Genomic DNA, 12,771 nt, shown 5'->3' with positions numbered 1-12,771 from the left:
TCTGGAGAAGCTGCTTCAAAAGATGGATGGGTACATCAGGGCTGACAATGACTTCCGCCAAAGAAGGGAGGAAGCTTACAGGTTCTCTGAGATGACCAGGGGCTTCGGAGGAAGAATCCACCCGAGGCATGTCAGGTCAATTCATAACTCCACTCAGAATGATGACAGAGGAAGTCAGCTGCAGAGGCCGCAGTATTCTTCACAATCTTCGGGGCAGCAACAAAGCTCCTTTCGGCCACCAGCTCCAAGAGGCAGAGGCACTAGGGGCTTCGGAGGAAGATATGGGGACCAACCCAAGAAGATTTACTATCTATTTTGTGGTGAAGACAAGGGCCATACTACAAGAATGTGCCAAATCACCATCCAAAAGCAGAAGGAGATCGCAGAAGCCGAAGCCCGACAAAGTCAACCGAAGCAGGTCCTACACACTGCTTTGTGCCACTCACCCTACATACCAGAATATATGGGTAATCATCCTACAACTTCTGTTGCTTCGGCTAGTCAGCCACAGGCTTCCTGGCCACAGCTTCCACCTCCGCCGCCACTACAACCTGTCTATTCACAAGGTCAGCAGCCAGAAGGGAGCCATCAGACTCATCAGCAGCGAGATCTCAGCGAGGAATCCGAAGCTCGCACAGTCAATAGTACTGTGCCAGAATCAAAACACATCTATTGAGAGATATCCTACCTCTGAAGCATTTTTACATTCATTGTCATTTTCTTTTTAATAATAAGGAACAATCAATGTAAATCTAGTCTTCTTGTCATTTTTAATTTCTTGTAATAGCTTCGTTCTTGTCATAGTTAAATATATCTTTCCCACAGACTTACGAAGCTCAAAAACTGCCGAAGCTCAAAAGTCGTTTCTAAGGGAATGCAGAGCTAAAAATTGCATTGTAAGTTTTACCGAAGCCACAAAAGTCGCTCCTAAGGAGCGCAGCGTAAGTTTGCCGAAGCTACAAAAAGTCGTTCCCAAGGGAGCGCAGTGTAAGTTTTTTGCTCAAAAGTCGTTCCAAAGGGAATGCAGAGCCAAATACCGCCGAAATATAACGCGAAGCGCGAAAAGTCAACGCGAATACCGCCAAAATAGAAGGCGAAGAAGTTCAAAAGACGTTCCTAAGGGGATGCAGAACTTACACCGAAAAATAAGTGGTGAAGCCGAAAAATAAACGGCAAAGAGATTTTGATGGTTCCTAAGGGAACGCAGATATTGTGTTTTAGCGTGGGTATGTGTCTTCGGCATTAGCACCATTCTTTGCATTATATCATCGCATCATATCGCATAACATCACATCATACATCATATCACATCAATGACATCAATTGGAAACAAGACCGATCTTTGGAGAATGCTTTACAAAAAATGAAAAGATGCCAAGACACAAAGTAAGCTGAGAATTACAGCTTCATCAGTTCTGATGTGGAAAGAGGGATCTATCGTTTACGAAGCATTGATGATTTTACAAAGTGTGTGTAACACCCCTGGTGTTTACCTCATGTTAAACTGTGCTTATGGACTCAAGCGCGAAATATCGGCGATAATAATAGTTTCTATGTTCTAATATTCACCTATCAAAATTTCGATATCTTTTCCGTCTCTGTCTATCCGGCCTGTACTAACAGCTTCGTGAGGTTAGAACATATTTGTTCCGGAGATTGGCGAGTCTGGTGATCATTTAGAATTCATCGATCGCTCAAATACGAATTTGAAAATTTAGTTCAGTCCTCTGATTTCGTCCGAAACAAATTAAATAGAACTCGACGACTAAAATTTTTAGGTGTAAAATAATTTGGTCCCCTCTCGTTAATCGAAACATCACGTCCGAGGATTTATAATCGTGGTTGGTTTCTAGCAAATAATATTAGACCCCAACGACAAAAGTACGGATGCAAAACTAAACTAGACCAAGATAATTAGAGCCGAAACATAGTTCATAATTAATCTGTTTCACTATTTGTAACTATGGAAAATTAATAAGTGTAGCCTAAATTTCGTGTTAATTCGGTGTATTTGCCTTTTTTCAAATTGTAACCCAAAAACTTAGGTGAGGTTTTTGCTGCTCGTGTCGCATTAATTCGGACTAGCGTGTGTTTGAATTCAAAACTCAGGCAAATACAAATTGTTCAAAACTTTTGTAATTTAAAAATTGGATCTAATTTTGGTCATAATCTTGAGAGTAATATAGGAATATTTATTGTGCCAAAAATATGAATCGGTGAGGAAATTATTTACTAATATAAGAAATGAAAAAGAAAATTCCATTTTTTCCACCGCCTTTTCTCCTTCCCTTATCCCTTGACATCGTTCTAATCCTGGGATCCAGCTCACATACGCTCCTTTATCTTCTAGTGACGCCGACTCCCTGGGATATTTGCTGCGCACTCATCTCCCTCAGCTAGCTCGACCGCCTCTCTCTGGTCTCTAGCGCTGTGGAGCTCCTTCCTACGTGCGCTAGCCGCCAGGTCGTCTTCAACCTCCATCCGTGGAGCTCGCCTCTGCCATGGCCGCCCTCTGCCCTCCTCCCTCAAGCCCTAGCTGAGTTTTTCCATGGTGCCCTGGATGCCAGCCCCTTTACTCGATGCCCCTGCTAGGTTCCTGGCATGTTCGCCCAGACCGATGCCTAGCTCCCATGGCCGCCCTGGATCTCCATGGTTGAGTTTTCTCCCTGCAGGATCCCCCCAAATAGCGCCTGGTCTTTTTCCCTTGGTCGAAAACACCTCTGGTGCTGCCCCTCCCTGGAACTCGCCTCCCGCCTCTGCTTGTCCATTTCCTGCAGCAACCTGATGATCCCTTTTCCTTTCCTCCCATGTTGAAGCACTTAACCCCCCTCTGTTGATGGTCGACGTCTCTTCATCCATGGTACCTAGGTCTCCATCCCCATGCCCCTGCAGCTTGTTCTCAAGCCGCCAACCATGGTGCGTTGTCCGCCTCGGTGAGGACTTGTCATTTCTTTTGCGAGTATTCTTCGCTGATACTTGTATCTAGATGATGTATTTTGCGTGTTTGTATATGTGGCTTGAAGGAGAAACTTCCGGTGTTGGAGGGCGAAGAGCTCGAAGTTCTAAAGGTAACGCCCGCCGGGTGCTTGGTGGAACGTCTCAACCGGAGGTTGTTGTCGATCTCTCGGATTCGAGGCGATTTAGTTGTGGTGAGCTGTTTCGCCACTCATATTGTTTAATTTAATGTTTGGCTTCGATGGGGATTATAGTCACGATGATTTTATCGTCTTTAGTGCAGGCGGGTTGTGGTGGAATGCTCGGTAGATCCGTTGTTAGGTATATGTGTGTTTAAAATTCTAGTGCTCTAAATAATTTGAATGTAGTTAGTAAATCGACTGTTGGTTCTCATTTGGTTGTTTGAACTCTAATGAATTATAAAATGAAGAAGCATTTCTAAGTATCAAGAACCTGATACTATAGAGCCTAATTAGGAGCTAAAATTTGCATACTCACAGTTTTAGACTGCATGTACAGTTTCTGCAGTGCTATTTGTTTGACGAACTAAAATGCATTTTCTGTAGCAATGTACTATAGAAAAGTTGTAGACTACTTTATCTGGCTTGTGTAAAAATTTCATGACCATGGGCTTAGCAGTTTAGGAGTTATGATTTTCCCAAGTCCAGTTTCAGAATCTGTCCAGATTATGTACTGATTTCGAAAATTGCTTTGTTTGACTAAATTAAACTTAGAATCAGATCTTAGTAATTATAGAAGAATTGTAGTACTTTTCTTAAGGTTTCCAACAGATTTTGGATCACCCTTTTTGGTGACCTATAAATTAAGTTACATCTGTTTGAGTTAGTATCTCTGAATCTGTCCAAATCTGGACAGCAATGTTTATTTGTATTAACTGACTTCGATACACATTGAATCACTTTGAGATGATTATAAATGAATTATAGACAATTCTATTAGCTTTCTAAAAAGTCTAGGATCACCTGATTTGGATTTCTGAAACTCCAGTTATGGATTTTTGAAGTGAAGAGCCGAATTCTGTCCAAATCTGGACAGAATTTAAGTTTAGCACTGTTTGACCTTTCTAAAGGTCGAATCTTGTTGTCATGGTAATACAAACGTTGTAGAGGACTTCATAGGCTTTCCAAAAAGTCCTAGTTTACTATTTTAGGATAAATATCTTGTGAGTTATGAGCTAAACAAATAGCTGCTATTTTGCTGTCCAAAATCAGCAAGTATTAAAACGATTTGCTTGAAGTTTCTTTTGTGTAGGTAACTAGATTTGGTTATTTCTTGGCCTGATTAATGAAGTCTTATAATTGCATATGGATGTTTCTTAATGTTCGGATTAGGTCGAGTAAGTAGGAGAACATGATCGTTGTGTTGGGTTGTATAAACCTATCTAGTGCTTAATTAAGACTGTTTGTGACATCTTGCCATTAAGTATTGGGTTTAGTTCCATGTAGTCGTGGGGAATCTAATTGTATGTGATAACAACCTACTTGTTGGAACATTTAGTGTGACATCTTGTTTAGCTGATATGATGTGCATAATAGCCTAGATTAGTAGTCCTAAAATTTAATTGAAGTATTTCTATTCATTATCCTAAGTTATAGGTGATTCATTATCCTAAATATTGTTAGCCTTTCGTGTTATGCTTTAGCTAAGTAGAACATAGAACTTGTGATAATTTATTGTTTCGTGATGTTTATGTGAGATCCTATTAAGTTATAAAACATGATTGTTATACTTAGTGGATCATATATATCTAATGGTACTTATAAATGATTGCAATGCCTTGCTAGTCAATGTTTAATTCACCGTCATACAACGTTATTTTGTCCTGTGATATTCCTTCTCTTATTCATTCATATGCATTTTGCATATCATTTAGGTACGTTAATTGATCACGTGATGTGGAAGACAATAGTTGGATTAATCTCAAAGTGATGCTGATGAATAAACCAGAGAAGTGGATGATTTGATCATGTACCAGGATGGGAGATGCTCACCAAGTGATCGTCATCTAACAACACTGACTTAGTGTTATCCCAGGCAAGCCCCGGTGCATTTGCCACCTTCCTTGTGTTTACAAAATTTTATCACTTATATGCTGCATTAGGTGATAGGAGTTGAGTGATTAAACACTTGATGCATTACCATCCTTGAAAGGTTGATTACCACACCTTGTCACCCGTTTTATAAAAGCTAGAGATGCTTAGTCTTGCTGATAGATTAAGAAACATATTTTTGATCTATGACTCATGTTTTTACAAAAAAAATAAAATGGGCTTGGGACAATGAAGGCATCAAGACGTTGATAAATTCATTATCCAGGCATGGCCCCTCTGTCAGGCGCCAAATTTTTGAAATAGTTTAAAATGGGACCAGACGTTGAGCAGGAAAGGTCGTCCGTCTGTGTCGATTAAGGACCATACCGATTGTTGGCCTGATGATCTAGGACCTTTTAACTGGCCACATACCTCGTCATGGGTAAGCCTGAACCCGGCTATTCCATACGTGAAAAGACAACCGTGCACTGGGCGTGGGAGATGGTGGGAGTAGCAGTTACCCTCCTGGCAAGAGGCTGGATGGTAGGGTAATGTGCTCCCGGGTAGCGCGGACCGGTTCATGTAGTGGAGGATCCGTGGGAATGGTTGACATATGCAAGGGTTAAGTGCTACATATGTCGTGTGGTTGGAGATCCCCAGCTGGGTATTAATCGATTTGAATCGCCGTTACTTCTCGGATATGAAGACTGGATCACTGCCCTTCATCGTAGATAACAAGTGAAACAAAATTTTGATTTTAAAAGAAAGTTAGTATAGGACAAGTGAATGCTCTAGATTAGGCAAATCTAGATTCAGGAAAAGTACTTAACTTGTGATGTAAAATTTTGGCATAAGGATCCACTACTAGTAAGCTTTTCTGCAAAAATGAGTCTTTGAAATTTGATAAGCTTTACCTTGATTCCCGACAAACCAGCATACCCTTGAGAGTCTTTTCTTTAGTCAGGTAAGTCTTGCTGAGTAATTGCATACTCAGGGTTTTATTCCCTGTTGTTTTTCAGGTTGTAATTTTTGTTCTGTTGTGGATGGTGCTAAGTGTCGGTGGGCTCGGCCTTCTTATATAAGTATATCCCTTCTATAGTTTCTTTAATGAGGATTGTCACTTAAGCTAGCATGTATTTCAAATTTACAAATATTCTATAACATTTTAAAGTGTAATTCTTTTGAAACACTTTCTTTTGTAATCACTCCGATGAGGTATAATAAAATCTTGATAAACTTGTAATCATTTTGTAATAAAGAGTTTATTTCCGCTGCAAGTGTTTGTATGTGAGTTGTGTTTACTTAATCCTGCGATCTTGGTGGTAAGTGGTTTATCCGGGGTCATTGGGACACTCAGACAGATCCTGTTAAGTTGTTTGGTGCACATGCATAGCCGTTTGAGGTTCTTGGGACAAGGACAGGTGCATGTGGGCCCAATAACTTGGGAGGTTCTGCCACATTGTGGATGATTCTTACGAGACATAAAAACTCTTCTTTACGAAGCATGAAAAGAAGGGAAGATGTTTTTTCGTCGAAGGCTCAAAAACGGTATGTACATAAAGTTTCATGCATCGAAAAGAATTGAATTATAGACAATTCACATATATTACATTCAAGTTCATAAACACCAAATATTACAAGCTTGGTTCAGCAAATGTTACATTAATATACTACAAATGTTTTCACAATGACTACTCTTCTTCCTTCAGAATTTTTTCTGCAGCTTCGTGAAGTAGTTCGGTAACAACTTCGTCTACAATAGCATCAGCCATATTAATAATTTATATCGCTTCCTTTGTCTCTGGGTCGGCCAGTGGGTCGAATGGCTCTGGGGGAGGAGACAGTTCAGCTGCGGTAGAAGACATCAATTAGTTCGAAGTCACGAAAATAAACAACAAAGCTAAAAGCCATTAAGTAATACCTATCCGTCTTTCGAGTTCCGCAGCTTTCTCAGCTGCTTTCGTTGCTTCTCGAGCGTCATGAATATCTTTTTCGCTCTTCTTCATTATTTCATGAGCCATCCCTCAGCCGCCATTTTCCCAGATATCAGTGAAAAATTTTCCGCCTATTAAACTCGCTTCGGCCGAGGGATCCTTCGTATCGTCAACAGAGAAGGCATCTTCGGCCTGGGCCAAGGTTTTAACGTGTTCGCAACCTGCCTTCTCCAAAACGGCTGTAACCCCTCTGGCACCAGAAAATGCACAGACGTCCCCACAGTCACTCAATCTCCTCAAAAGCTTCGGCTTCACCACTGATCCACTCGATGACGCCCTCAGGGTCGCCTCGTATGAAGTTGTCTTCGTTTGATTACACGCCCACGTTGACAAAGCTAGTCTTTATCTTTTTCACACACTCCACAGATTTTTTCAAAGCATCTTTCTTTCGATGCGCGAAGCTCTGCAACTGTTTTATCAAAATAATTTTCTAGTATTCACTAGCATCTCGATCAGCTTCGGCAACAGCGCATTTTAATTTGGCCTCGGCTAACTGTTTCCGAAGGTCTTCAATTTCACTTTTCTGGGCCTCAGCTTGAGCTTTGGAACTAGCCTCGTCTTCTTTTATTTTGCTCACCAATGAAATTATTAATTTATCCTTTTCAAGGCCTTCGTTCCTTAGTTCAATTACTTCCGAGCGAAGGTTGTTCAGAGCTATTATGCATCCTTCGTCTTCGATATTTTTCTGTGCCCTGAGGGCATTGCTAAGGATCAAGCCCTGCAAAAGGAGTATAATATTAAGTATAAACAAGTGAAATAATTCGTTTTTAAATAAAAAATTGATTTTCGCACCTTTATACTATTATATGCCAAACTGTCGGCCAATTCATCTTTCGACAGTACTAAGAGGCCATCTTCTAACGTTGGGAATCCGAAGCTTCTACCCATCTTTCGCTCAGGACATATCCTCGACGTCGGACAAATTCTCTTTCCTGGAGGGAGGTAGTGCTGGAGGGGCTTCCTTCTTTCGCTCAGTCTGGCACCCTTGGCTCTTGGTCTTCTTTTGGATTTTCTTCGTGGGGGCGAGCTTCTTTAGCTTCTTATCGTAATCCATCTTCAGGGTTCGGTAGGCTTCACGAGTGTTGGCCTCTTCGCCTTTTGCTATTTCGAGACTTTCTTGGAGGGACCGCTTCTCCTTTTTAAGTTCCTTGACCTGTTGCTCTAAGCTTTCCACCCGGGAGTTTAGGTGGGTGCAGTGGGAGGAAAGGTCATCATAGTGGTTATCGAGAGTGTGGAGATATCCGACCATGTAGACGATGGTGGGGTCATCCTCAGTAGGATCTCTTCCTGACAGGGCCTGAAGTCTTTTCCTCCAGGTAGGGGTATTTTTGTTGCTAGGTGGGAAGTAACGAAGGGGGTTTCAAAGACCTCTCTGCTGTAGTTTTGGCATAGCTGTCGGAGGGCTTTTCGGGCAACATTTTGGCAAGTGTCTGGGAAGCGGTGTTCGGTAAAGGTGACTTGGAAAGGAGGGTGGTTTGGGTAGCTTCGGCTTTCTCCCATGTAGACTGCCATAGAGCACTTTTTAGTTCCGTTCTCGCGGTATTCTTTCCAGACGTACTCCGGCTTCTTGCGGGTCCCCATGCGAAGCGCGCAACTCTGCAAGAGATGAGGGAATCCTTCCACCTCTGAGCAGTAGGATGCCCTAATGACCAAAGAGCCTTCCATCTGGTAGAAGAAAAGAATGGTCTATTAATATCGGGGGAAAGGAGAGAAGATTTTCTTAGAGGTAAGAGGTATTTTCTTTTTAAGGCAAACTTTTAAGGTCGGGGCTGCGATCTACGGCCAGTCCTATGGGCTCTGATACCACCTGAAGCGTCCTGGTCCTTTGGGACTCAAATGTGATACAATTACTAGTCCCAGGAGGCTAGTAACCACATTCCTTACTTCAAATAGTACAGAGTTCGAATAATAGTTATTACAATACCAGAGTACAAGCTCGAGAGAGCCAGAATTTCAAAGCGCGGAAGAAGATAAACTAGCCCAAGCCACAGGCAGAATTGGGTGCAGACACAACCCCCTCAATCAAGCATAGAAGAAAAGAAGTCTTCAGCTGCCGAAAAACGTAAATAAATCTGGGTGAATACACTAGGTATTCCGCAAGCCCATCCCGCTCCCGTAAAGAGAAAGGGACCTATATAATACATGCTTTATATGGTGGAGTTGAAGTCACTCTTCTTTTTCTCAGAGAAAGGCAATACTTTGATGGTTTTCCCCCAAAGAAGGAAATAGCACTTTTTCACACTCAACCACCACTGAGCTTCCCACTTCCGTGGCATCGTTTTTATTTCCAAAAACACACCCACACACACATTTCCCTGTTCCCGGAGGTTATAAAACACTAATTTTCATACCACACCAGACTCGTCCATTCCAGTGGACACGGACTATTTGAATAGGTTTGAACTCTGCGCAGAGGGGTACACTTTACCCACTAGTCCGGTTTCTGCGATCTCACCGTCGTGAGACCCGAATGCCGAATCTCTTTCTTTCCTCGCACGTCCTTACCTTAACGGTTATACCGGAAGGAGTCAGGCCACCGCCATGTCCAAATCGGACAAAACATTCCTCCTCCTTATCCTCCCGGTGCTCCCTAGCCTTCATAACCCTGGGGTTTGGACCGTACGAGTTCAGATTGAGTGACTGCCCATACAGTCTCGAGTGGTTGTACTTATCATGAGTACAGGTAGTGAAGGATGACAAACCGATCCTTATATGAGGGGACAATCCTTCTGCTCACACCTAAACCAGCTGTCGGGGACCATAATTAGGGGTACCCTCAAGGCTCCTAAATCTCAGCTAGTAACCCCCATCAGCACAAAGCTGCAAAGGCCTGATGGGTGCAACTAAGTCAAGGATCGGTCCATTCGAGGGACGCGATCACGCCTCGCCCGAGCCCAGCCTCGGGCAAGGGCAGCCGACCCCGGAGGATCTACGTCTCGCTCGAGGCCCCCCTCCAACAACGGACATACCTTCGGCTCGCCCGAGGCCCAGTCTTCACAAAGAAGCAACCTTGGCCAAATCGCCACACCAACCGACCAAATCGCAAGGGCATTTAATGCAAAGGTGGCCTAACACCTTTATTCTGACGCACACCCTCCAGTCGACAGAGCCAAAGTGACCGCAGTCACTTCGCCGCTCCACTGACCGATCTGACAAGAGGACAGCGTCGCCTATGCCGCTCCGACTGCTGTGCCACTCGACAGAGTGAGGCTGACAGCACCAAGTCCGGCCCTAGGCGCCATGGGAAACTCCGCTTCGCCCGACCCCAGGGCTCGGACTCGGGCTCAGCCCCGGAACACGACGAACTCCGCTTCGCCCGACCCTAGGGCTCGGACTCGGGCTCAGCCCCGGAAGACGACGAACTCCGCTTCGCCCGACCCCAGGGCTCGGACTCGGGTTCAGCCCCGGAAGACGACGAACTCCGCTTCGCCCGACCCCAGGGCTCGGACTCGGGCTCAGCCCCGGAAGACGACGAACTCCGCTTCGCCCGACCCCAGGGCTCGGACTCGGGCTCAGCCCCGGAAGACGACGAACTCCGCTTCGCCCGACCCCAGGGCTCGGACTCAGCCCTGGCCTCAGCCGACGGTCTCCGCCTCGCCCGACCCAGGGGCTCGGACTCGACCTCGGCCTTGGAAGACAGACTCGACCTCGACCTCGACCTCGGAGGAGCCTCCACATCGCCCAGCCCAGGGCACGGACCGACCATGTCAACAGGAGGCGCCATCATTACCCTACCCCAAGCTGACTCAGGCTACGGGGAACAAGACCGGCGTCCCATCTGGCTCGCTCCGCCAGACAAGTAATGATGGTGCCCCGCATGCTCTATGACGACGGCGGCTCTCAGCCCCCTTACGGAAGCAAGAGGACGTCAGCAAGGACTCGACAGCCCCGACAACTGTCCTTCCGCCAGGCTCCAGCGCTCCTCCGACGGCCACGACATCACACGAACCGGGTGCTAAAACCTCTCCGGCTGCCACAATGGCATGTACTTAGGGCGCTAGCTCTCCTCCGCTAGACACGTTAGCACACTGCTACACCCCCGATTGTACACCTGGATCCTCTCCTTGCGCCTATAAAAGGAAGGACCAGGGCCCTCTTACAGAAGGTTGGCCGCGTGGGGAAGGACGGGACAGGCGCTCGCGTGAGGCCGCTCGCTCCCTCCCGCGTGGATGCTTGTAACCCCCTACTGCAAGCGCACCCGACCTGGGCGCGGGACAAACACGAAGGCCGCGGGATTTCCACCTCTCACGCCCGTCTCCCTCTGGCTGCCTTTCCCCCTTCGCGCTCCGTCTCGCGCCGACCCATCTGGGCTAGGGCACGCGGCGACAATTCACTCGTCGGTCCAGGGACCCCCCGGTCTCGAAACGCCGACAGTTGGCGCGCCAGGTAGGGGCCTGCTGCGTGTTGACGAACAGCTTCCCGTCAAGCTCCAGATGGGCAGTCTCCAGCAACCTTTCCGGCCCGGGACGGTGCTCCGTTTCGGGAGTCTTGAGTTCATGTCCCTCGACGGCAGCTACAACATGATACTCCTTCCCCCACCGTGCGACAGCGACAATGGCGGCCGACAGCCCGCCCGCCGGCGGCGGAATCGACGACGTCTTCCCCGCGTGGTGGAAGAACAACATTTGAGCTCACCCCGTCCCCTCCCACGCCGACGGAGGAGGAGGCGGGGCAACCAAGGCCAAGCAGGAGGCGGTACCTCGTCGGCTGTCGAGCGAGTCGACGGCGCCGGCGCCCCAACGGGGGGCACGTCGGGCATCGACCTCGCGTCTGAGACGAAGACGAGCGCCGTCTCCCCGCAACACACCAATCCCAAGCAAACGGACGACGCCAGCGCGCTCGCGAAAGGCTTGCTGGGCGTCACCCTCGTACCTGAGACGACGGTGCAGTCAGTCCCTGACGTGACTTCGTCACCGCCCGTCGACCAAGAGGTACCCACCGATTCCCATCTCACGCCTTTTGGATTCAGCCTCGACCCGCCAAGCGACTTCGCTTTGGCGGACGCTATCGTAGAGGCGAGTCCAAACCTTCTGGGGTATCATATGCGGTCACCCTGGGACCGGCTGACGGACGTCTCGACCTACGGGCCCTCGGGGTCCGAGGAAGAGGACGAGCCCGACTTCTGTTGGGATTTCTCCGGACTTGGTAACCCCAGTGCCATGCGGGACTTCATGACCGCATGCGACTACTGCCTTTCCGACTGTTCTAACGGTAGCCACAGCCTCGGCGACGAGGACTGCGGCCCAAGTCGTGAATGTTTCCACGTCGATCTAGGGGGTCCCTCCGAAGGCAACCATCTTGGCATGCCGGAGAACGGTGATCTCCCTAGGCCTGTGCCTCACGTTGACATCCTACAGGAGCTAGCTATGGTCCCCGTTCCGGCGGGGGGTCATGACCCACAGCTCGAGCAAATCCGCGGGGTGCGGGCCAGGCTCGACGAGGGAGCAGGAACACTTGAGCCGATCCACTGGGACGTCGGGCAGGAATGGGCGGGCCAACCTTCGGCCGGAGAAGTGCGTCATCAACCCAGGGTGTCCAGCACCGCATCGCCGACGATGTCAGAGTAAGGCCGCCACCCACTTCCAGTGAAGTCGACCAGAACCTGGCTGCAGCGGCAATGCTTCTCTGCGCGATGCCGGAGCCATCAACCACCGAGGGCGGCGAATTCAGGGAGAGCTCAAGAATCTCCTGGAGGGCGCCGCGGTCCGACGGGCTGAAAGCTCCGCCTCCCGAAGGCAGGGGTATCCCTCGGAACATCGCGCCGCGACTTC

The 12,771-nt window shown here is 47.3% G+C and overlaps 1 long non-coding RNA gene across 1 annotated transcript; it reads left to right on the top strand.

The window, feature by feature from the left end:
* Positions 1 to 2,382: 2,382 nt before the first annotated feature.
* Positions 2,383 to 6,252, top strand: LOC100274840 (uncharacterized). The gene is made up of 4 exons (NR_169297.1): positions 2,383 to 2,933; positions 3,024 to 3,149; positions 4,850 to 5,010; positions 6,026 to 6,252. It is a non-coding gene; the product is annotated as an uncharacterized lncRNA (long non-coding RNA).
* Positions 6,253 to 12,771: the final 6,519 nt, after the last annotated feature.

The sequence above is a fragment of the Zea mays genome, chromosome 1 (genome assembly GCF_902167145.1).
Source record: "Zea mays cultivar B73 chromosome 1, Zm-B73-REFERENCE-NAM-5.0, whole genome shotgun sequence".
NCBI lineage: Eukaryota > Viridiplantae > Streptophyta > Magnoliopsida > Poales > Poaceae > Zea > Zea mays.
This window is presented reverse-complemented; position numbering and strand designations above follow the sequence as displayed.